This window comes from Haemorhous mexicanus, chromosome 4 (genome assembly GCF_027477595.1).
Source record: "Haemorhous mexicanus isolate bHaeMex1 chromosome 4, bHaeMex1.pri, whole genome shotgun sequence".
NCBI lineage: Eukaryota > Metazoa > Chordata > Aves > Passeriformes > Fringillidae > Haemorhous > Haemorhous mexicanus.
Genome location: NC_082344.1, coordinates 52,165,029 through 52,190,652, shown reverse-complemented (window position 1 = coordinate 52,190,652; position 25,624 = coordinate 52,165,029).

Here is a 25,624-nt window from a genome sequence, read left to right as displayed (position 1 = left end):
GTTAACCTAAACTACTTGTTAATGGAGACACAGGCCTACACAACCTATCTTTTCCCCTATATCCATTATTTTATCTCCAGTGACCTTTTCCTTTTAACCACAAAATTTCCTTGAACTGAACTGGCACCTGTTCTACCTGATATTAAGAACTACAGCTGCTATTAAAGCCAAGTAAAAATATTTCTGCTACTATGATAGCTTGTAAAAATCTGTAGAAAAAAAAAAACACAGCAATGGAATCTTAGCTTTCTGGGTTTTGAGAGCATTTAGGTTTTTTTATTAATTACAAATTTAGGCAAGGAGGCATTGAAAATCTTTTCAAGCTGAATTCCAATAATCTGTTCTTAGGTACAAATCTATTCTTTTCCACTTTTTCAGCTTAAAGGGGTAAATAAGGTATATCAACCTTCAGCAGGATTCACACAGCAAAAATAAAATAGAAAAAATATCTGAAAGGGAAAAACACTAATGCATTTTGTTTCAACTCATGAACGAAAACAATTTTATCATTTTCTTTCCTGTACGGCTTGTTGATATAAATATATATATAGACACTTTTTTTTTAAAAAATCAAATTCTCTGCATATTTATTTTTATAGTGTTCTAGACAACACATAATGCATAGTCTAATGAAATTCAAGTGTTGCATCTATCATGATGAAATTAATGATTGCATTCAGATTGGGTGATTTAACTTTCTAGGGATAGCCATTTTCTACCAAAGCAGGTAAGTAATATTATCATTCATTTCCCCTTCATAATTAGTAAAAAAAAGAATATGTTTTTACCTAGAGTAACTCCTACCATGACTGCTTGTGAGAAAAATATTGTTTGAGAAAACTCTGCCTTTCTATAGTGGGATAGTTGGATGCTGTTAAGTGAATGCAGTATTTTTTGTTTCCAAGGGACTATTCAGCTTCTACCTCAGAAGCAAAAGTAAACTATTTCTCTGTGAAGATTAGCTCTAACATGCAGAATCTGAATGAAACATTTTTATCTTGGGTTTCAAATCCCCCTTACAGAGGTTCATAAAAGAAAGGTCATTTTGTATTCACCAGCCTTGTGTCTTTCAACAAGAGAACACTTCCAATGTACTAGGAAGAAAAATTTGCGTTTGCTTTTATAAAAAGTTTTGATTTATCTATGATTTCTTTTCTTTTCAAGAAAACATCTAAAGACATTTTGTGAATACATAATGCTTATATAAATATATATATATATATATATATATATATATCCATAGAGTTGTGAGGGGAAAGGATAAGGATAAAAAAGTGGCTTATAGGCTTATATTTTGTACATAATGACAATCTATGTCCTGGCTACAATAACTTGAATAACAGAGTTTGGTGTCTCTGCGGGTACCAAAGAACAAGAATTGAGAAATTCTTGGTTTCTCCCTGTAGAAAGATAAAAAGAAGTCCAATTTATTGTTGGAAAAGTTCCCCTCCTTTACAAGTCTCGAGCAGTTGGAAACAATTCCTCCATGGCCCATTTTTGTGGTACATAAAAAATGAATCTTGGTTCTCTTTCCCTTTTAAAATTAACCTACTGCAAACAATTACCACACTGCTCATAAGTCAGGTAGGTCTAAACACAAAGTTGTAACTTTGATGAAACTGATGGCCATTCCTTGGAAGTTCAATTCTTTTTATTTCAAACTCCTGATTTTTGTAGATTTTCAATGACTGAATGTCATGGTATTTGTAATGGTATTCTCCAATGTAGTACTCACACTTAAACCTCCAGTCACTTCCCTTTCCCCCTCCAACTGGAAGCACAAAAGGCAAAGATCATGGGTTCAGATAAAAACAAGTTATTGGAAACAGCAGTGAGATAAGAAAATGAACAGTAACAACAAAAATATTAACAACAAAATGTGTAAGACAAAAAAAAATATATACAAATAGTCCCCCAAAATAAACAAATGGCCATTTTTCCAAGCTCAGTTCCGATCTTCTGCTGCTAGGTACAAACTTACTCTCTTCTTCTGCAGTGTTTCATGTCCCTTTGTGAACTTAAAGGGGTAAATCAGGGGAGTAAATCAGGGGTAAACATGGTAGGGGCTCTCTCCCACCATGTTTTCACCACCTGAAGGAATGACCACCTCCCCTGAATTGAGTCCCTTTCCCCCACCCTGAAAATGATGTGAGGTTGTATCCAATAAATTTAGGATCTTGGCCACACCCCTTCACATCTGTTGCAAAAAATTTACCTTGTCCTGGCTGAAAACATGGACCATGAAGCATCATTCCAGTTATTTCCTTACTTTGTGATCCAAGAAATGTCATGCAAAGAACCTAGGAGAGCTTCTATTCAGGACCTCACCATAAAGGGCATTTTTTTTCTAATTCCTTCAGCTGTCTTTGTGCTTATTCTTTGGCAGTTTCTTTTTTTCCTGTATTTATAAGGTATTAATGAAAACATGAGAAAGTTGCCCATAATCTTTGCACATGATGCAGACAGGTGTGCTTCTTTGTCAGGATGGTAATGAAATGTAAAGAAAAGCCAAGCTTCCCTCTTTTCAGCTTCTCAGTAAGCAGCATAGAAAACCTGAGAACATCTTCTCCATACCTGCAGCCTCCCAGAAATGACCATAATCTACTCATTGCAGCATATTCTAGTTATCTTAATGAGATGCAGCTTCACTCCTGAAAAGGCCATGAAAAAAGATGTTGAAATGCCATCCCTCATAAGCTCCAGGCAGTGAAAGTGAAATGGAGTATGAGCTTTGGGAAAGCCACTTTTGCTGACTATTATTATATCTATCTCCATTTAAATGACTTGTGAGTTGGAAAATTGTTATTACTACACTAAATGTGTCATGTTCTTTCCACAAACCACATAATATAGTTCAATATAATAAAATAGTTTAAATCTACAGAGTTTAATTGTCCCTCCTTGTATTACATAATTGTTGGTGCATAATCAATGGGGTATGCTCATTTAACAAAGGCAAATTATTTAAATTGCTGTTCATCTGGCCTTATCAGAACAAACTACATCTCTAGCTATATAAGCTATATTTAAAGGGTTTAATATTTAAGTCTACAAGAAAAAGAACTTTTATTTTAAAAAAATAGCTCTTTATCCCTTATAAAATCCAGAAAAATAAAAAATTTTCTCAATGTTTCACCTATTGCCACCTTAATGATATGTATCTGGACTAGCTCATCTTCACAAATGCTGTCCACTTCTAGACCACAGGGTCACTCCTGTCCTCTTCATAGGTGTGAGACCAAACATGTATATTGATCATAATTATAATGTAACTGAATGTAAATTGTCAATTACTTTTGTATCAACCAAGTCACAATATTAACAATAAAACATGAAATTCTTAAATTACAGGGAAATCTAGGAGAACTAGCAGCAAAACCCAAGATAGCAAGAGATTATGCTCTGCTATCTAAAAGTACTTTAAAATTTGTTTTTCTACATATGTATGGCTTTAGACCTACCTTTTCTTTTTGAATTTGTAGCTTATAGAGTGCCTTAATGCAAGCTGAGTCAGAGAAAAATATGTTTCAGACATCTCCTGGGACTTGCATAGGTCTTGGCACGCTTCTGACTAAGTGTGTGCTAGCAAGTTGACTTCCATAAGGCTAATATTAATACAGGAAACTTTAATTAGGCATTTCATGCAATGGGCAGCCTGTAATTGACATTATTGTACCTTCTGCAGAGCAGTCTGATTGGTCATAAATAAGCATTTCAGAACTGTTAAGGGGAATAGATGAATACAGTGTTTTCCTGGTACCAAGGTTTCTTGACTCAAGTAGATCACAATGAAAATGTTGTAGAGAACTGGAGCTTCAGAGCAAAGTAGAAAACAGTTTGCATCATAAAGTTATAGCCATTTCCTTTCTATTTCATCTCTTCTGAAAAGACTCCCTCCACTGTAAGCAGCTTAGACTTGATACTGACCTTTATGCCTGAGAAAATGTTTTGCCAATAGATGAGAAATGGAGGAAGTCTTGTGAAAAAATAGTGTAAGTCTTTTGTTTCTGAGAATATTCATTCCAGTGCTCTGCACTAGAACTTTGAAAGCACACAGGACTTCAGACACAGCTTATTGTAGCAGTCCAACCAGCAGCAGTTCCTTGCATAGACAGCTGAGGATTGCTTTCCTCATAAGAAGGAGAAGAACTGAGCATTACTCTAGTATCTACAGGGGAAAGCTTAGTATTGATGAAGAATCCAAGTAGAAATCAAAACTAGGGCACAAATTCCAAACAAATCTAAACTCATCTGGGTTCAGCATTAGCCAGCTGTCATTCATCCATGAGTTGGCCTTTTACGTGCTCTAGGCCATTTTGCTAGCAAGTCTGGAGTTACACATGATGCAGGATAAGATATGCCACCCAGCATGCACAGTCTGCCCATCTCAACTGGTGGCTGGCTATAAATTCTGAAAAGGAACAAAGAAAACCAACACTGACTTCACATCTGGGTGGCTACACACAGGGAGTACAGAACCTGGCTACACACTGGGAGTACAGAACCTGGCACTGCTCTTCTTACAAAGAACCTAAACAATATAACTTTTACCCTCTGCCCCAAGACACAGCACTTTCTTCAAGCAATCATCAGTAAGTTCATGGTCAATAGTGAACTGAAATGACATCAAAGATTAAAATTTAGTTTAAAAATGCTGTTAATAGCATCTAAGGAGAATTTTCCGTTTCACTGTTCTTTCAGTAATACCACTAGAGCTTTAAAGGCATCATACCCAGAACTCTTTCTGAAAATTGTGGTTTTATTCTACTACTAACTCAGCTGCCCAGTAACCACTACTTGTGGAACAAGTGTAGAATGACAGGCACACATCTGCTCTACTCTGTTCCTCCCAACCATCTTTCTAAGCATCTGAATTTCAAGTAAGGTTCTGCAGTAGAATAAGAGCTGATTCAATTTCAAAGTGTAAGTACCATAGCATAATACTTGCCACATACCAAATGAATTTTGCTCATTCTGAGCAGCACTGAAAGGTTTTTTCTTTTTTTTACTAGATATCTTAGTGCTGAGGTGTTAAATAATGCAATTTCAACCATGATGAATTATTAGAGCTTATTACCAAGTCTACCACTTGCTCTTTGCAAATGTCATGGAGCAAAGAAATTAGGGTACTGAATTTAGAAACTTAGGAGCTTTTGTCTGTTTTGCAGACAAAATATTTTCCTTTCTAAAATGAAAGGCTCCACTCCTCTTTTAAAGTAAATTTAGAACACACATTTTTATACCAAATAGTAGATAGTAAAAGTCACAAATTCTTCTTACTGTTTTATTTTTTTATTCCACAGCCACCAATGAAGCATACACAATTTTACAGGAGTTCTTATTCATTCTTTCCTTCACATGCCATGTCGCTTTGTTACATATATACAAACTACGGAGAAGTTCTAAATAGGTACCAATAAAAAGTACTCACTAAGAACTCAAAGATATAGTGTAAAAGGTCCATACTTATCTGATGAAGATATTCCAAGTAGAAGTGATGATAGTCACAGGAAAGAATGAAAAATCCCATTATTCACTACAGGATGGAGTCAGCTGGCCAAATCTCCAATCAGTTTTGAACAGTCTGACCCTCCACCACCAGATTCAGTGAAGAGATGATATTTACTCTATACTGAATTTAACACCATCAGTGGTCAAAGTGGTGACCATTTTACCAGAAGGCTGGAATACTGATTCTATTGGTGAAAAAAATGCTTTCACATATGATAAAATTTCCACAAAGCTTGAGTTTCTTTGCAGGAAACATTGGTCTAGTAAAAAGAAAAGAGAAGAAAAGAAAACAAGCCCCACCAAAAAAAACCCCACAGTCCCCCCACCTCCCAGAACATGAAATAATAATTTTCCTTTAATCAGAACTTTAATACAAGATTTAAAAGCTTTCTCTACTGCTTTTCCAAATTTTCTAATTATAAGGGGGTTTTATTAGTTTTTCTTAGCACTTTACCATTAACTACGAACTGGCTCAAAATAATTTGCCAGAAAATTTGAAACCAAGGTCCAAGTTTTAACTGCAGTCTTTTCTTTAATGAGAATTCATTATTATCTACTGTCATTTTCCAAATAAATACAGTTTTTCCTTTTTCAGTCAGGTTTTACTTTGAGCTAACAAGGTCTAAGAATGTGGTTTTTTTTTTTTACTTTTATCACATTGTTAAACATTTTTCTTCTCCATTTTTTCCTTGGTACCTAATTGACGTGAAAGGATATGTCCTGGTGTAAGACCACTGGGAATGTTAAATAACAATACCTTTGTCATTCCAGCAGTTACAATCTTCTAATTATTATTTTTAATAACTGAGAATAAGCAAGTACACAGAAATATTCATTTAAATAGCATCTCTTGTCTTTTTTTTTATCAATTGTCTTTATCTTTTGCTGGTACGTAGACACTTACAAATTAATCTCTGTGGAACCAATTGGTCTTTGCAGCTCAGTTGCAGCAAAGATGTTTCTGCATAATCAGAGATAGAGAGTAGCTGTGCCCTCCTAAACTTGTGATAGGCAAAGGGAATTCACAGCTGAGGGGAGCTAAATACAGCTGCATTTTATATCAGTCAGAAACACTCTTCTAAACAGTCTGACTGAACTTCACCATGCCAACAAATTTCAGGTAACTGTATTCCAAAATTACAGTTATTGCAGAAGTTTGAAGATTTTGAAACAAGCTTTACAGTTTCAAATGCACAGCCAAGTTGTGGGCACTGTGGGAGTGGCAAAGATAACTGAAACATAAAAAGAGTTAAGAACAGGGTAGGTTTCAAGCCCAGTATGCTGACCTAGCCCACAGCACTTAAAATGGCTGAAGAGAACACTTTCATCACTATTTTTTGGAGTCCTTACTCTATTCTTGTTACTTTTAATCTCTAGGACTCTCAAATCAACATAAATTACACCTTCTGAAATAGAAATATAATTTTAGGATTCTCCAGTATCATCAAGTCTCCCCTGATGCTCCTTTCCTAAATAGAATTAGGCAGTATTATCTGATGGTATTTCATATTCAGGTCAGAGCAATAGAACCAGAGGTGAAAACCAGAAAAAGTACCTTTCTGCTGTGCTGAAATATTGTGGTCCTCTGACATTCTGTTTTTTGAAAATGTATCTGGGAACAAAATTTGTGGACCTGCACACATATATCATCAGTCTAAGAATAGATTTTGTGCTGACAGTAATTAAGTCAGTGATTTCAGACAGCTTCAAGATTAAGGAGAGACAATTTGAGGTCACAATTTTGGATTTCATCACTAAATGTCTGCATGAATCCTGCTTTAGGAATTTTAATCCTTTGTAGCGTCTGGTCCCTGATCCTGTAAGCCTTGCCAAGAACTGGCAAACTTGTGCCAGTGAAAGACAGCTCTTTTTGCCGCCTTTCCAATCAGAAGAGTAAAGCATTTTTGTTAAAGAAACTCATTCTGCTGGTCAGCAGAATGCAAATGGAGATGGAGACAGAAAAAAAATGTGTCAGGGGAAGGAAAAGGAGAAACCAGAGAGGAAAGAAACCTCTCTTTCTCATTCAGGTCTTCTGTTGTGAAGTTCAGCTGTAGATTTACCATTCTGACTTATTTTGGTCAGGCCATCTTCAGAATGAGGTTGACATCCCTGGTCGTGATGATCAGAGATGGTGACAGCAGTAGCTAGAAAGGCAAAACACAAAACACACTGCCTTCAGCTCACCCCTCTCTGCAGCAGGGTCATCAGCTGAAGATGTACAAGAGGTGGAAAGCCTGTTCCATGTTCCTCAGTGTGTCACATGAGTTTCAATATGTGCATGGGCAGTTCTTGCTTATCTGACATAATCCTAAATACAAAGCTCTGAAGGAGCAGATTTAGCCCATGCCTAAATTGTTGCTTTTGTCCATTGAGCTGAGTTGGATCCTTTTTTTTTTCCTACTAAATATCACTAAACGTACACATTTGTGAGCATCTGAGTGCATTCCTACCATTGAGTAACATTACCCAGCACTACTTTGGGGTCCCTACAGCTCATGCTAGAGCTTCTTAAATAAATTTCCAAGAGTAAGCATGGGGACAAATATTAAAAACAAGACCTGCTCTGTATAAAGCCAACAGGAAGATGGCAAGCTTCCATAGAAGGAGCAAGGCATTGACCGAAAAGGAGATTTTCACCTTCTACTAGGTTGTTGAGACTAATGCAAAGCAGAATGTGGAAGTCTGGTTAGAGGTCAGCTTGGAGTTCAGTGGGTAGTATTTTTGGGCTTGGTCTGATTTATGGCTGAAAGAAGGTATAGCAAACTACAACAAAAATGGTGCTGGTTCATTTCAGACCATTTTATAATTGCACTAGCAGGGATTTCAGGAAATAACCGTTTTAAATGCATGTAAAAAACTCTCAGGCAGATTTAATCAACTTGAGCACCTCAGAAAGTAGCTCTGGGCTCTAGTTGACTTGAGGAGACCACTTATCTTTCTGTAATGGTGTCTTCCAGTCTTTCTAGACTAAATTCCATTCAGCTTTCCTCCAACAGCTGTGCTAAACCTCAAGGGCCTTTTCTTAGCCATGTCTTTCATTTGGAGCTGCTATTTTAAATTATGTGCTGTACCTACATAGCTTAGTATTTCTCCAAACCATAACACTGCTTAATGTAATGCAATGCGATGCAAATGCCAGCTGGAATCACTGCTAAAAACAAATGACACTTTTTGGGGCAGACTCAGAATTAGAAACAGTAAATAAATATTCTGCTGTCAGCATGTCTCTGCATCAAGCTGATCAACAGTCTGGCCTTTCCCTGCTGGTGTACTCTGAACAGCAGCAATTTTGCATTTATGTTTTAATAATACTACCAAATATTATCAAGGGGGCTAGAACTTCAAACAGTAAATATTCAGTCTCATGAAAGATGTTATTCTTGGATAAAACAGAATAAGTACTGTGCATCTACAGGGAGAAATCAAAACAATGTAGTCTGGAAAACTATTTAGGTGGTATAAATTATATTCTTCTTGCCAAAGGAAGATTTAGTTAGTTACCAGACTTCATTGCAAAGTTTTGCTAGCAGTAGATTCTAACTACTTGAACAATGTTAAAAACAACCATTAATATGATAATGGGTGGTTTTAACATTGTTCAAGCAGTTAAAATGATCGAATAGTATGAAAAGCATTTATAATTTTTTCACAAGATTGCACCTTACTGACTGTCAGAATTTACCTCTAAACTCTGAGTTATACTTGCAGGATTTGTAATTCATCACTGATTTAAATAAATGGTTTAAATCACTGAGACTCAGTGAAAATATTCTGTATTGTGATTAAAAACTGGATTTTCAGACTGTAACTGTCATTCATTGAAATAAATTACTGATTTTTAACCTCCTATGACAAGAACTGCATGGTTTCTACAGCTATCTTTGGGTTCTGGAGGACTTCAAGAGGAACAATGGTCTTCTCAGTCCAGCCATGACTGTTTCACAATACAAAATAAAATGTTTCAAAATACCTTCACAAAGTAATTTTCAGGCCTAGCCAGGAATTGGTGAAAGATTTCCCCCTGGGAAGAGATGAGGGCGCAACAGACCCTCCACAGGACACAGCTGAGCCCACAAGACAAGCCGGTGGCATTTCTGTGAAAACATATTTTTAAAAAGACAGAAAGCACCACATAGGCAGTGGAGGAGTGTAGATAGGAGTGAAACACAGCAGCAGCAACACCAAGACCAGAAGAAAAGGAGAAGGTGCTCCATAGTGAAGAAGATACTCCTAAAGAACTGCAGCCCTTGAAGAGACAAAGCCAGAGCAGAGGAAAAATGGAGTGAGGGAGGGCTGGAAAAGGAGGAATAACAGGTATTAGTTTAATGTTTGTTGTTTCATTTCCTCCTACCCAAATCAGTAATTTGATATCTATTTTAATTTGCAATAAGTTAATATTCCCCAGGTCTAGTTGGTTTTGTTTTTGATGGTAACTGGCAGGGGATCTTGGTTCAGGAGTTTTCTCACCCCTTTCCTTCCTATTTTCCCTCTTTTCCAGTGGATGAGGAGGAGAGACTGAAAAAACAGCTGGGTGGAAGTTTAGCTGCTGGCCAAAGCTAACCCACCACAGATACAATCATTTTTTCCAGAAGCACTAGAAGCAGAGGGGGTCATTTTACCTGCCATCTAAGAATAACCAGATAGTTCAGCACAAAAAAACAAAACAAAAAAAAAACATTTCAAAGGGGCTTGCTAGAATTTCCACTATACAAGTAACAGAAATAGCATGTCAGGAAGGCTGTTCTGCAGATCAATAACAAAGGGTGGCCATACTGCAATGGCAAGAGGCATTGTTTTCCAAAACTATATCCTCATGGCTTGATTCACTTGTGTAAAAGTCATAATGCCTAAATTTCTGTGTTTTGTTTTGTTTCCAGCTTCGGTCTCATAAAAACTCCTAACAGAAATATGTGAACAATCTGCTAAAGTCCTATGCCTCCATAATGAGATTGCAGCAATTCTCTTAAGTTCCTGTTTCTAGATGTACAGCACGTTCTTCTTTCTGCCTCAGAAAGAACAAGATTGTTATTCTAGCACAGCCCAAAGAAAAGCTAGAACACATACCAAATTCTCTCTGTATGGCACTCTGGTTTAGAACCATCTTTGGCTGGCCAGAGGCTAATTCAGTACAAGTATGACTCAGTTGTCCTGTCTCCTATGTAGAGGCAGTCCCAAGCAGCTGTAACCTACTTGACAAACAGGTCATCTACTGTTGGAATTAAAACTTTAATTGTTAAGGAATTTTCTATAGAATTTCATATACTACCTTGCCAAAGAGAAGCCTCAACAGCAGTTGAGATTCTTTCCCCTCAGGTCTCTGTTTAATTAACTTCTTTACACTTCCAAAGGTTGAAACAATCTATTATATGATCAAGACTAAAAGTAAACAAGCTTGGTAATCTTCAGCAGGATTGTACACAAGATTATCCAAACAGCACAGTTTCAATTGTAAAGGAAGTCTTCCTTAATAATTATGTTCTATTTTCATACTTTTATTTTTCTGTTTGTGAACCACAGAATTTTTAAAAAATCATCTAGCACCTACAAAGAGACTGCAATTCAATTTAAGTTCAAAGTAAACTCTATAAGGTCCAAAATAGTTCTTCCTGACTCCATTATTTCTTATCTTTTGTTCAAGGCATAGACTTTGCAGCAATGAGGAGCAGGACTTAACCCAGCTGATAGTTTCATTCAGGTCATACAGAATGGATTGCTCTTTCTAATTAGTTCTACAGATGTTTTTGCACAAGGCTTAAGCTAAATCAGTGTCTAAAAGTGCAGCTCCAAAAAAAAAGTTAATTCAGGGTGAGCTTAGTTCCCCACAGAGGCACAAGGCATTTCATCCAGCCAAGATCAACCCACTACATTCACCATTAAACCATGTTTAAGTGTCACTTCTACACATCTTTTAAATACTTTCAGGAATGGTGACTTGGGCTTTTCCCTGGGCAGACTGTTCCGATGCTTGACAAAAATCTCTATCAAGAAGTTTTTCCTAATATCCAGTCTAAATTTCCCATGGTGCAACCTGAGACAATTTTGCCCTATCCTCTTACTTGACACGTGGAAGAACTGCCTGCCCTCCAGACTGGCTATAATCTCCTTTCAGGGAGCTGTAGAAAGTGATAAGGTTCCCCCCAGCCCCTCTTTCTCCAGGCTAAATACCCCTAGTTCCCTCAGCCCTCCTCACAAGGTTTGTGCTCCAATCTCTTCACCAGCCTTGCTGCCCTTCTCTGGACATGATCCAGCACCACCATGTCTTTTTTGCACTGACAGGCCCAGAACTGGACACAGGATTTGAGGTGTGTCCTCACCAGTGCCGAATACAGAATGACTGCCCTGGTCCTGCTGACACAGGCCAGGATGCCATTGGCTTCCTTGGCCACCTGGGCACAGCTGGCCCATGTTCAGCTGCTGTCACCAGCACCCCCAGCTCCTATTCCACCTGGCAGCTTTCCACCTACTCTTCCCACAGCCAATAGTGCTTCTTGGGGATGTAAACCAAGCGTAGGACCTGGCACTTGGGCTTCTTGAACCTCATACCATTGGCTTTGGCCCACCAATCCAGCCTGTCCAGATCCCTCTGTAGAGCCCTGGGGAACACCACTGGTGACCCACTGCACACTGGATTTAACTTTATTCACCATCACTCTGGGTGATAAATCATCTGAGGGTGCACTGAAAGGTATAGGGTCTTCCTCTGACATTTAAAGTTTTGTTTATCTCCTCCAGTGCTTGGATCTCAAGTCTTCCTGCCTTCTGTTTCTTCCTCCTTCTGGGAAATTCCCCTGTAGAAAGAAAACTGTGATGAGACTATTCTTGGAAAGCTTTGTCTGGGTAGAAAAGAGGAGCAAGGAGGAGCCCTCAACTTCCATCTCGCAATGAAGGTGTCTCCAGGTAAAACCTGGCCTTCACACAGCTTTTTCCAAAGGGAATAATGGCTATTAGAATGCAATTTTGGATTACTTCACAGGCTACTATAATTTCCTGCTGTATTATGAATTATGAATTAGTGGTTTATTTATTTTCAGGCTAAATTATCAGCTAATTATTATTTCTTGGTCAAGCAATAATCCGTTTCATGAGGGAAAGCCTTCAAAGGGAATATTTTTAATTGAGAACACAAAAAAGTTTAGAAATACAAAGCAAATAAAGGTTAATCTCTGCTTGGTGCAAGCTTTCTGCCTTCTCTATGAGGTCCAGAGGCTCTAAGGGTGGGAAAGGCCTCGAATACAGAAATTTTCATTTCTCTTCTGCTGTAAGCCATTTAAGATGTGCAGTTGTGAACCTGCCTGATTGGAATTTCGAGAGCAGCAGTCTGAAAGTGAAATGGTGACAAGCAAGATAAAACACTAAGAGAAAAACAGCAGTGCTGGTAAAACTGAGGAAAACTCCTAAGTAAAAACACAACTTGCCCTGGAGAAAGGTAAAATACATGATTTTGTGTTCTCTGATAGCACTGGCCAGGAGGTATTCTGCCAAATTGCCTATACAAATTTTTCACCAACAAAGAAGAATATAGATATTCTCTCAGATATTTCTGGTTTCATTCTGAGGTACTGCACCAACAAGCACTGAAAAAAAGCTGATATGGACTATGTGGTTCATGTGTGGGAAGAAAGATAATATTCTTCTTCCTGATTGTGAGACATTAGTCTCTAAGTAGACAGCACCATTGCCTTTCTAACAGAAGAAAGGAGAGGGAAGCAATAATGGGAAGTCTGTCTGTTGGGTTTGAAGCTTCTTCTTTCCCTGCTGCATTAAGCAGAGATGCTGGAAAGACTCACCGAAGGCAGGGCAGTTATCACTGAGGGCAGTTATCACATGCAATATGGAGCAGATATGCCTGCAGCACACCACCAGCCTTGGTCTGGACCTCTGGGACCAGGTCAATGGTCCACCTGGGCCTCCTGCCCACAGAAATCACCAGATAAGCAGAAGAGCTTATTTGGGTCCTGTCCCAGTCTCCCTTCTTTCTCTGATCACAGAACTGAATCAGGATTCAACTCCACCCAGCTCTGGGAAAGAAGTATAAGCATAGCTTTAGCAAGGATCACAACACTCAGGAAAGCACATCTCAGCAGAGCATGGTATAGCACTCTTGATAATACCAATGGGTCCTGGGGAACTCACATCTGTTCCTCTAACCACTCCAAATTTTATGTTGAACTCTTCCATTTTGTCCCTCATTGTCACGTTCTGAGAAGCAAGGATCAAATGAGATTGTGCAAGTGTTTTTTTTGTTGTAAAACAAGAATTCTGAGATTGAAGTTTGATTTTAATGGTAGGCTGTAATTTCTTGGTCCAGCCCTGCCTGTTTATCTATCACTGAACTTTATTTGTGTGCCCAAAATGTTGAGCTGTTTATCTACCTGACTGGTAGCTCAAAATGCAATGCACACATCACTGGATAGGCTGGTAGAGTTTTTGAGTACTAGTTCAGCTGCTGCACATGAGTTTCCCAAAGGAAAAAGTTGTATTAGGGAGAGGAACAGGAGACAAGAAAGAACAAAATCATGAAAATCTCTAATGCAAGGGAGTGATGGGAAGCAATGGTATCACCAGACACTAGACCCTGCAGGAATAATGGACTGAAGGTAAGAAAAATATCTACAAAATCAAAATAGAAACCAGCGGAGGAAAAATCTAATAAAAATAATGTGAAAACATCGCAAACTTTTGCTAAATCTAAGTATCAGAAATTGAATTGTAGCAGGTGCCCCTAATCCCTTAAATGGTGCATTTTAGCCATTGACAGTGAACTGTCAATAACTTGCATCTCTTTTTAAAGTCATTAATTATTTTATGACTTCTAATTGTTTAAGTAACTAGTTGTTACCATCAACAGATGTTTAGAAAAAGTGAACTGTATAATGGATAAAGAATCTGTGCTAGTTCAACACAATGGTATGAAATATTCTCTAAACAGTGCTTGTAACATAATAAATGTGTCTCGAGTACAGAGTCATTGGGTAAATATGCATTCAGCATTAGCAAACCTATCTATCTTCTAATCTGCAGGAGTCAGCTAAGGATATTTCTGTTGTGAGTTCTCTGCACTACAATTAAATCCTAGAATCACACGAGGGTTAGGGATGGAAGGGACCTTAAAGATCCCTTTCAGTGATCAGAGAGGTTTCAGCCTTCTGCCAAAGGCAGGGACTACTTTAACTAGACCAGACTGCTCAGTGCCCCATCCAGCCTGGTTTTGAATCCTTCCATGCAGCATCCACAACCTCTCTGAGCAGCCTATTCCAGTACTTCATCACCCTCTGAGTAAAGAATTTCATCCTAACATCCAATATAAATCTGCCCTCTTCCAGTTTAAAACCATTGCCCCTTATCCTGCCACTATTTGTCCTCACAAGGAACTGTTCCTCTTTTTATTAAGCCCTTTTTAAACACCAGGATGTTGCAAAAAGTGGAAATTACACCAATGATCTTCATCGAGTTCTCATCAAGTGGCTCCTGCCCTGTTTCCTAAGGCAGCAATAGGATGGTACTGACTTTGTGTTGAACAAAGATATTAAGTGGTTTGCTCCTGGAGAGAAGCAAACTGAAATGCTTCAGGACATAAAGGCTGCAGAGTTGTCACTAAAGCACACAAAAACAACCTCAGAGAAAAAAAAGTCAAGTGTGCAATTAAAGCCAGCTCCCAAAACTAACAAACACAGAGGTGGTCACCTGCAGAGACACTGCAATGTAATTTAACAGGTCACAAGTTTGGTGTACCCATCAGGAATATTGTTACCACATGGACAAGAATGACCCAAACATGTGCACATGCACACACACACATGCACAGAGGCCTCTCCTTCCAAGGCTCCAAGAAGATCTGATTGCTTCGCCCAAAGGGCTGAAGGATCACCCAGGTATTTGCATTAGAGAACAGTGATTTGCCCAGGAGAGCTGTGCAGGGGAAGCCTCTGTGGGTGCCCAGGGTCACCTTCCCCTCACAGGGGTCCTCCTCTAAGGGACATGACAGCACGTGGGCTTGAGGTGGGACCCGTAGCCATACATGGCAATGGTCCAGAAACACAGCTTTTAACATCTGCACAACTGCCAAGTTTTTGCAAGTTTCTAACTGCTGCCTTTGTTACAGGGCACTGCTTCTGACAGCAAGGGCACCAGCCATGGCTGCCTGCACTCTTCTGGCCCTGCTGCCCAGTTATTGACCACTAATCCCTGGCAGTCTGTAGGACACGTCAGCTTTGATGTATCACTTCCCTTAATGTGTTTTTTGGAATGCTGTGGTGATAACACACTCACATTTATCTTCATTGTTGCTGCTGGGAAATGTGAAGGTTGTCTCTAACAGGATTTTCCCATTTAGTTAAATAATTATGTTAGAATTTTAAAGCACTCTGGGTTATCAGAAGGCAGCAAAAAATCTCTAGCCCAAAAAATTCTACATGGTGAAAATATTTTAGTAAATTATATTTCAAATCCGTTTTTCACATTGTTGTAGAAATACCAAATATAGGGAATCAAACTCATTTCTCAGCAGAGATGACTCTGTTGTAAAGCCACAAATCTATGTACTCAGTGCAACTGACTGCATGGAATAAGTAGCAGCTTCTGATGGGAACAGTGCTGGAGGCTCATTGACAGCCTGAATGATGACCATGTGATCTCACTGTGACTTTACTATGTGCTGAGAAAGCTGTAATTCCAGACCAAATACTTCGATGCAAAACACTGGTTATACTTCTCAGTCACATCAGAACATACAGCTCTTAGTTATAAAATAATTTTGGTCCTGCAGCTGCAGCTGTAAATCAGTTCTATTGATTGCAGAGGAGCAATGCTGCCTTACACTGAGACTCTGATCCTGTCAATTTTTCAATAAAATCAGATCAGCAATCTCACTACAGCAGCTAAACTTTGCTATTAACTTTATTTATTGGCTGACAGGTTTTTTTTCCCCTCTCATTCAAACCTAGGCAGTGATGAGCTGTACTTGTGACTACAGCTTAATTTGCTGCAACTATGAAGGTCTTAGAGTCTTCCAATACTGCCTATAGGACAAATTACAAATAAGTTCATTATTAAGATAGCATGCTTTGTTATCAGCAACAGACCCAAAACAGGAAACAGATGAGCAGGATAAAATTGCTCTTGTGTATTATCATTAATAACAGAAAGATATCAGAGTTCTTAGTTTCACACCTCTTTCCAAAGTGTTTTCAGATTCAGAATTTACTAGCCAGATAGCTCTGCTCCTTATTACTTCCTGGGGGGAACCCTGATTGCTAAATTCTGAGGATTTGTCTTCATTAATTACTGATTTATTTACCTTAGGAAAGTTCTAGGCACAGAAATATCACCTATATGCTTAATCAGGCTACATCTGACTAAGGGGATGCATATATTTCTTTCTCAGAATTTAAGTTCACAAATGTAATTTGTTCTAGTTTTCTGACAAGTTCTTTACAAAAAAGCTGAGTGCTTTGCATTCATTAAGTCATTGTTAATTTTAACAGCTTTATGAGTAGCATTATTGACATCCTATAGATATATACTGACACATAAAATTATTTCTCTCAAACTAAAGAGAAAATATTTGAGTTTTGCAGATTCAGTGTCAGTAAAGGAGAAGGACAACTTTGAATTCCAAATCTTAAGGTTCATATCTACCCTTTCATTCATGCTCTGAGCCCCCAGGTCTTCTAGTAGGGCCCTCTATGGAAAATACCAGTCAGGAGAAGGGAAATAAGGTCATTGCTGAGGTGTTGGTGCCCCTTTTTCTTTAGGTACTGCTGGCAGGAAGCTTACAAAAGTATCTGAACTTTTGCCAGGTTGCCCCTCCAAACACGTTGTAAGGAATCCCCAGCATTCAGGATCCCCAGCACCTTTTGAGGCTCTGCTGCTCAGAGCCCACTGACCTCAACAGCAAGACCATGTAATCAACAACCTAAACAAAAATCATTCTCAAGGATTTTTGGTCCTTTTTGTCCTATGACATCCTTAGGAGAGTGTTAAGAAAGATCTCCTGCTTATTTTCTATTTCTCATCTGATGACTCGTGTGAGACAAAAATCTCTGAGGTGATCTTCACTCAGCAGGATGCTGATATACTGCACTGCCTGATGCTGCTGGTGTGTGAGGAAATGTCTCATTTCTTATGCCAGCGTCACCTCCACAGTGATCATCTCTCACCCTCCGCAATTCTCGCTGTGAAAGTGTGAATTAACCCAGCAATAACAGAAAATGAGAAAATAAAGGCGCAGAAAATGAGAAAAGGATGGACAGTACAGGGGAAGTTTAGGAAACACCAGAGATTTATAAGGTAAGGAAAAGAACTGAGAACCAGATTTGCTGAGGAAAGTTATGAGAAGATGGTAGCCAAAGCTTGAAACAAGGAGAAGGGATGAAGAAACCTGAAGTGTTTCTGGTGGGATGGAACACATGAGAAAACAGAAGAGTAGCTCCTGACCTGACACAACTCCATGAGGAACTGGCAGTGAAAACATGAAAACATTCAGTTGCCAGTGTGTACCTAACATTAGCTGGTAGGGTCTGAAAACTGTTACTGCATGCTGGCTGCTCACTGGCCTGTATGGAATGACTTCTGTGCTCACAGTTCCCTTCCCAAAAGAGAAGTGGGAGCACCACAGATGTTACCCTTACCAAGAGAAGCTCTGTTGGCAGTTTTAGGGCTTGTGGACCAGGGTACTCCCTCACAAAAAACCACTGTGCAGAACCTTAGGGCATGAAAGGGAATGCAGAGACAGCTTTACCTACTACTTTGAAAAGTTCTGTCATTCTGAAAAGCAGTCATTTCTTTTGACTAACATTTTTTAATATCCACAGGTTTCATTTATATACTTTAAATTCCTAATACACACTTCAGAAGACCTCTTTAATTTCTACTGCGGAGATTATTAGCAAAAATTAAATTTGGGTATTACTAAGAAATATTTATTTATTATGAAATTTGTTTACTAATTCTTACAAACGAAAAGGTTATTTTAGATATTAATAAGATGAAGTAGCTGGGAACTCTTAAAATTAACTTTTTTGTTCTGGCTCTGGACAGACATTTAGTAATTTCAGTCAACAAGGCTTGTGTCATCCCAAGTCATAGTAGTCTCAGTTTGGTAGAAAATAATAAACTTTGGCTTTTCCATGAGAATTAAGTCATTTTAGCTCCTTACAGGCATGTATGTCTGAAATTCACCCCATTGACAATAAAAATGAGAAAGGTTTACCTTAAAAATACAGATTATTATTTGATAATACATAAAGGCTTTTCCTAATTCCTTCATTCATCAACAGTGCTGTGGAAGCTAGAGGTTTGATTCTTTTGGCCTAAAAAGCCATTCAAAACATTTTGAAAACTGAGGTTTGTTGTTATAAAACACCACAGTTCTTTTCACTGTATGTACAATGGACATCAACAATCTTAAAGAAAAACATATTAATAATTTAAGTAAGCTGTCAAGACATGATACTGGAGGTAGTTACCAGGGAAAAAAGAACACAAAATGCTAAAGGAAATGTAGAGATCATTAAATTTAATCTGAAAAGGATACGTAAGAGACTGCAGATATCTATGGCATTTTCCAGAACTAACAGAGGCTTTAAACATCTTTGACTTGTTTCCCAGGGTTTTTACGTTGACTGAATCCCTCTTTCATCACCTTTCCACATGCAGTTTAGAATGCATTAAAAATATTTCCTGGGACCGACTACATGAGGAAGATGACACTTACAGGCAGATTCTCTGGTGGGACAGTCAGGCCAGTGAACAGAATGTATTTGAGGAAAATAATGAGTGATTTTCCCCTGGATATTCACTTCAGCATGAGCCCTGCTCCTTGACCTGAAGCACATCTAAGAGAGCATTACAACTTTTCCTAAAAGGACAGAACAAGGAAGAGGGAGCCACATATCATGGCCATGAGGGATTCTGGAATGGGAAAGAGAGTGGTATTAGCCAAGCACCAGAGCTGGCCAAAGTGAAAGAGTTGCATGGGAAAGAAAGATCACTCTTCTTGGTAGTTACAAGCAGGACATACTTATTAGCTGTAAAACTGGTCCCAAACAAAATGACTGATAAAAGTGGAATTTTAGTTCCAGAGCTTTATTTCTGTCACATGACTGCTGTTGTTCCTACATTATTATCAAAGGAAGGAAAGAGGAGGGGTAAGGAGGGAGGGGAAGGGAAAAATTTAAAGCAAATAAAGGATTGCTGTATATCAGAGCAGTGTATAAAACTATTTTCACCAGAATGACCATTGTCATCGTTGTCTTAAAGAGAAAAGAATGTAGGGCATATAGAAAATAAATAACATAAGAAAGTAAGTAGCCAGGCACTATTTATTTTTTCACAGTGTAACTAATCAACTTCACAGCAGATACAGTATAAACAATGCATTACAACTGCTTTACAAAATTCAGTGTTGAAACTCTCTCAATTCTTATCAATTTAAGAGACATCAGAGCACAAACATCTAATCTATTAATTTTTCACAGAACACATGTTATTCAATGGTGGGGTAGAAATTTATTTTTTTATTTAAGACTATGGCTTTCAGAGTTTTACATTTAGAAGATTACAGATTACATCGCAGTAACATCTGTATGAACCATGCACCAGGGTGCAAACACATTTCCTTTCAATGCACAAGGACTAGTGCAACACTGATATGAAAATTCAATAGATGTTAACATTCACAGGAGAGTTATGAACTATAAAACCTATCCTTCAAACCATTGTTAGTCTTCTGGCAAAAGGTTTCTGAGATTTTTTCTCTAGAGGTCCTTATAATCCAACTCTTTCCCATAACCTTTCTTCTGAACTTCTGTTTCCAAAGCCTTTTGCCTCCAAGCCCCTTCTGATAATGAGGGCCACAAGCATCTCCTCTCTTAGCCTGTTACAAGTGTTCTTGCTACCAGCCTCAAAGTCTCGTTTGCACTTCCATAAAATCAGCTTTTACCAGCTGATATACCATCCTGCATGAGCTATGCTGCTGAAACAAAAGCAACCACAGGATGAAATCTGTCTCTTTGCTTTCACATCTCCCCACATGTCAAGAAAATTATTAAAAAAAAGATAAAAAGAAAGAAAATTTCCCCAAAGGCTACAAAATTCTAGCCTTGAACCATAATTGAACTTTCTGCACTATTCTATAGCAATCTAATTTATTTAAAACATTCAGTGATGCCTAGTTGCTTTTTTTGAAGTACTTGAATCTGAATGCTCAAGGGATAATTTTTTTAAAAGTGCTAAACTTCTGAAAAGCAGATTTTTTTTTCTTTCATGTCTTAAATTGCACATCAAAAAATAAGGCATCCAAAAATTAAGAGCATACTAAGTTGCAAAACTGTGGCTTGATCATTTACCATGATACCAACACAGTTCTGAAAATGGAGAGCAGAATCCATCTACTCTGCAAATGCAGATGAAATGAGGAAATTTGCTCCTACCTACAGATATATATGAAAATACACTATTCACATGGATGGTATTTTCATATTTACCTTTAGTAATATCATGGCCTATCTCTTCTCTCTTTCTTCTTCAGTAAAAAGAAGTAAAATTAAAAATTAATCCACAAAACCCATCAAACAAAGACCCAGAGTTATTTTAAGCTTCTGAACCACTCCTACATTCCAAATGTACAAATCTTAAATGGGTTTTTTTATGACCTTTTTGGTCACATTTAGAGTATAAATTTTATTGGCAGGAAGAATCTTGTTAAAATGACAATCAGAAACTGATGTGTAAGTTCTCATACCTTGCTTTCCAGTATATATATATATATATATATATATATATATATATATATGTATGTATGTATGTATGTATATAAACATACATATATGTTGTTGCCATTGCCACTATAATTTCTATAATGTCCATTGTAGCTGTACATGTGGCTTAGCCAAGAGTATCACCTTTTTATCAACTCTGAAGTCTTCTGGCTCATCCATGATCATATAATAATATTGTAAAATATAAAAATGATGTTATCAGTGTTTCATTAAAACCCCGCAGACAGACTTTTTCAAAATTAAGAAGCAAGTAAAACTCAGTTTAATACCTGAAAATGCTTTAGTTTTGGTATTGCACACAAAAGTTTATGGCATTTTAAGAGAGGCTGAAGAAGTCATGGCTTAATCACACTGAAAGACTGCGAGGATACCTTGATGTTTCCAGGTAATTGAATTTACTAATGGATGAATAAGTTCCAAGACTATTGGAAAAGTACCAAATAACTAAGAAGAACTGTAAATATCAGCATAATAACAATAATAGCAATAATAGCAATAATCATAAAAATAATACCCCAACTGAGGATGTTTTTGGAAGGAAAACTGAAATGGAAGAATAAATTTGCTTTATATATAAACCTTAGAAGCAACACAGAGAGTTACAACATTTATCTTATATTCCATATTTCTTACAGTAAGTTATCCACAAGGGCATTAATAAATAACTTTAAAAGGAACACTGATGCATAGTATTGCAACATTGTCCATTGGTGCCAAAACTCTATCAAATTAAATGCATGGTATAAATATTCACTTAGGTAGTTAAAAATATCAGCATTTTTAAAAAACTGAATAAAAAACAAGGATGTACTTGTAAGGAGTGAAGGCTGAGTAACTGAAACATTATGTGAACTATAGATGCAAGACAGAGATTTGGAATAAGGGTGCATTTGAATATTGGACCCTCAATATAACAAATACTGAGGCATATCATAAATCAACAAATGTTATTTTTCAAAGATATTTCTGTAAATTTAGTGTTCAGACCATAAACAGCAATTGTTTATAAAACTTTAATCTAGGGAAATATAAATTATAGCAGTATTATGCTTAAGTAAATTAAGTAAAAATATTCATTTTTTAAAATATGGGAATCACTATGAGATTACGAGATTCTTAAGTATATTCTATAGCAATTTAAACTGTAATCACAGCTATCATAACACAACTCTTCATGTTCAGACAAAGAGTCCAAGTGTTTGTAGTGGCCAACAGTGGGAAATACAAAAGATACTGTGAAGATACACAAGCCATTAAGAGTTTTTTCAGTGTTTAAAGTGTGAACATAGATTACATATTAATACTGGGCCTATGAATATGCAAATTTCCATATTCATCCTTCTTGGGAAATCTGAACTATAGGGCAAATGTTTTCAATTCTACTGCTCTTAAGCCATCATTGGGCAGATGAACTAACATGACTTTCCTGTTTAAAGAGACCATCACCATTTTTCTGAATATTTCACAAGCCAAAAGACTCCTATATACCATCTTCCTAAGGAAGAAAAACTATTCAAAGGGAAATACATATCTGTAGTAAAATTATGACTCATCCTCATTTCCCTCCCACAGTAACAGCTCTGGATTTTGTTTTTAAATATCAAATTGGCTAAAGTAATACATCCTTTGTGGAGGCAGTACTGGTCATTTCTTTTAACAGCCTCCAACATTCTCATGTCTGAATGACACAGGAATTCCAGCCCCGAGAGCCAGTCTGTCTCCTTAGCAGGATCAACTGAAAATCACTTTTCCAAAGTTTGGCAGGAAGACATTTCCTACCTGCAAATGCCTGGACAAGGAAACTTCAAGAGGAAATCTTTCCTTTTGAATTCAGCAATGCTCAAACCCTGATGATAAAGACATTGTATGAAGCCAGAAATACACAAAAGAATTACCTCCAACCTGAAAAGTATTTTGAATCTCAGGTGGGCCTGCAGTGATGTATGGAAAAGTAGCTACTACAAAGAATTACAAAAGAGACGCCTTATTACTGTGAGCAGAGTCTCATCCCTCTTGATCCTGTCAGTGGGACTCAGGCCCTGTTGTCAGTAGGAAAATTGTCCTCATTTGCTCATGCCATACGCCCACCCTTCTGAACCTCTTCCCTTGACTAAGAAAAGGAACTGAGAAAGAACAAGGTAGAACAGTTTACAGGTCTTTTGTCTTACATCTCCCATGGCTCTCCTCACACAGCCTAAGTGAGGCTGATGTACCATAAGCACAATCTGCAGGCAGAGCAAGATCGGTCACTGAGAAGGGGAATAAGAATTTTACGGATTTTTTTTTTCCCCCTTAAAATACCATGAGGCTTTCACAGTTTTTTTTCAGAATCAACACATTACTAGTGAACAGGACCCATCTATGGTAAAAAGGGCTGTATCATTTGGTCTGCTTCAGTTTTAGCCAATATCCTGTCTCCAAGGGCCATCTGACATTTCCGCTAAAGCCTTCATTATCCCTCTGGCTTTCTCAGTGAGGTTTACTAGTAAGTAAAATCAAAAGTTTATTTACTGCCTTTTCACAGGCATCATAACATCCAAAAGACAACTGTGACTACTCCCTGTGACTAGATTTGAACATTTTGCCCAGGAGTGCCACCAAAACTCTTCTCTACCACACAGGGAATACCTCGGTGCCCCATAGCAGAACAGTCAATTCAGTGAAACTGCTCTTGTGCAAAGATAAACATTAAAGGCAGGGATGCTTTTCCATCATCATGGAAGTCACAGCACAGATCCATCTTCTGAGGGAAGAATGTTTCAAAGTGCAGTCTCAGGCAGATATGACCCTTCCTTTAAACCAGAAACCAACCTCCCTGGAGCACCCCAGCCATCCTAGCTCAGTCTAGCCTAATCACAATTCATCTTTCTCACTTCTTGATGGAAAAAGGGGATGATCACTGAGTGCAGTGTGAGTCAGGTTTCTATTCCCAAATATTTTAGCCCTTGAGGAGACTAACAGCATTTTAGACTGGGTACTAGGCCTTTCCCAGTGCCTACTGCACTAATTAATACTCAGTAATTTTAAAAATGGTTTTATCTCTAATAATAAATGGAGCTTTAAAAAAACTTTTTCTCATTTAACCTGATCTCTGTTTTCTGTTCAACATTTCCCCAGAATGTTCACTCAAGATAACTTTCTACTGCTCATTCAGCCTGTAGTTAATGTATAGGAAATACACAATATTTTCTTTTTTATTTAAAACATTAGAAATATTTAATTATGCTGCAGAGAAACCAAGGGCATTATCCCAAATACCAGTGAGCAACCTATGAACTAAACACAAGTCACTCAGATCCATGTAACTTGATTCTGGGATCACTGCCACCATCAATCATTCCCTCATACCATTGTTTCCTTTCCTCCCACCAATTTTCAGTGCAGATTCTCAACTGAATGAAAAATGCCCATCACAACAAGCCATCCTTCAGCCTCCAGCTGCAAACTCCCACCACCTGTCTTGGAGAAAAACTTGGTCATAATCTTGTGGGCTCAGTCAGATGATCCCACCCATCTGTGGGAAATATTAACCAACTAAGAGTAAAATGAAGATAATTTTTCTGGTTTTGTTTCATCTGGCAACAAACAGAGCACTGGAACTGCTGTTGGTGACTGAAATGAAGCAGAAATAAGAGATCACTGAAAAAAGGAGGACAGATCTATTCCTCTCCTCCATTTGAACTGCTTTTTTAGAAAATTCATGGCATGAACCAATGCAAAAGCATTTTCTACAGTCTGGAGACTATTCTAGCACTCCCTGTGAGTCAGCCTCCCCCTCCAGCACATTCATGAGGCATGTGGACATCCACTGAGCTTTTTTAGGAACAGAAGCACAGTAATTCTGATTCCTGGCTTTGTATTTTTCAGCTGTGGAATTGCACATTAGTTTCTATCTTCTGTATCTATTATACTGACTAAAAAAAATACAGTATTATTTCATAAACATGAAAGATCACATTTAAGGTATTACTGAGGGAAACTACAATGAATTCTACAAAAATAATTATAGTAACAGAAAAATATATTTGCACTAGTTCTCAGCTATTTGGAAACAGCAGACAGAAATTATGACTGATACAATTAAATGAAATATTATCTTACTTTAGGCAGATAGATACTTAAATCCAGACTCCTCCTGCTCTCTTTTGATTGTAAGGTGCTCACAAATTACAAAACACAGTTCATATATCAATTTTAAATAAATGTTTTACTACCATACCAAATAAAGAACAGAAAGTTATAAAAATACTGTTGGAGGAGATTCTCCTTCAAAGCCCAACACAATCCTGTATCTCTGAATGCCAGAAAACTGGATAAGGTTAAAATCTTTGAAG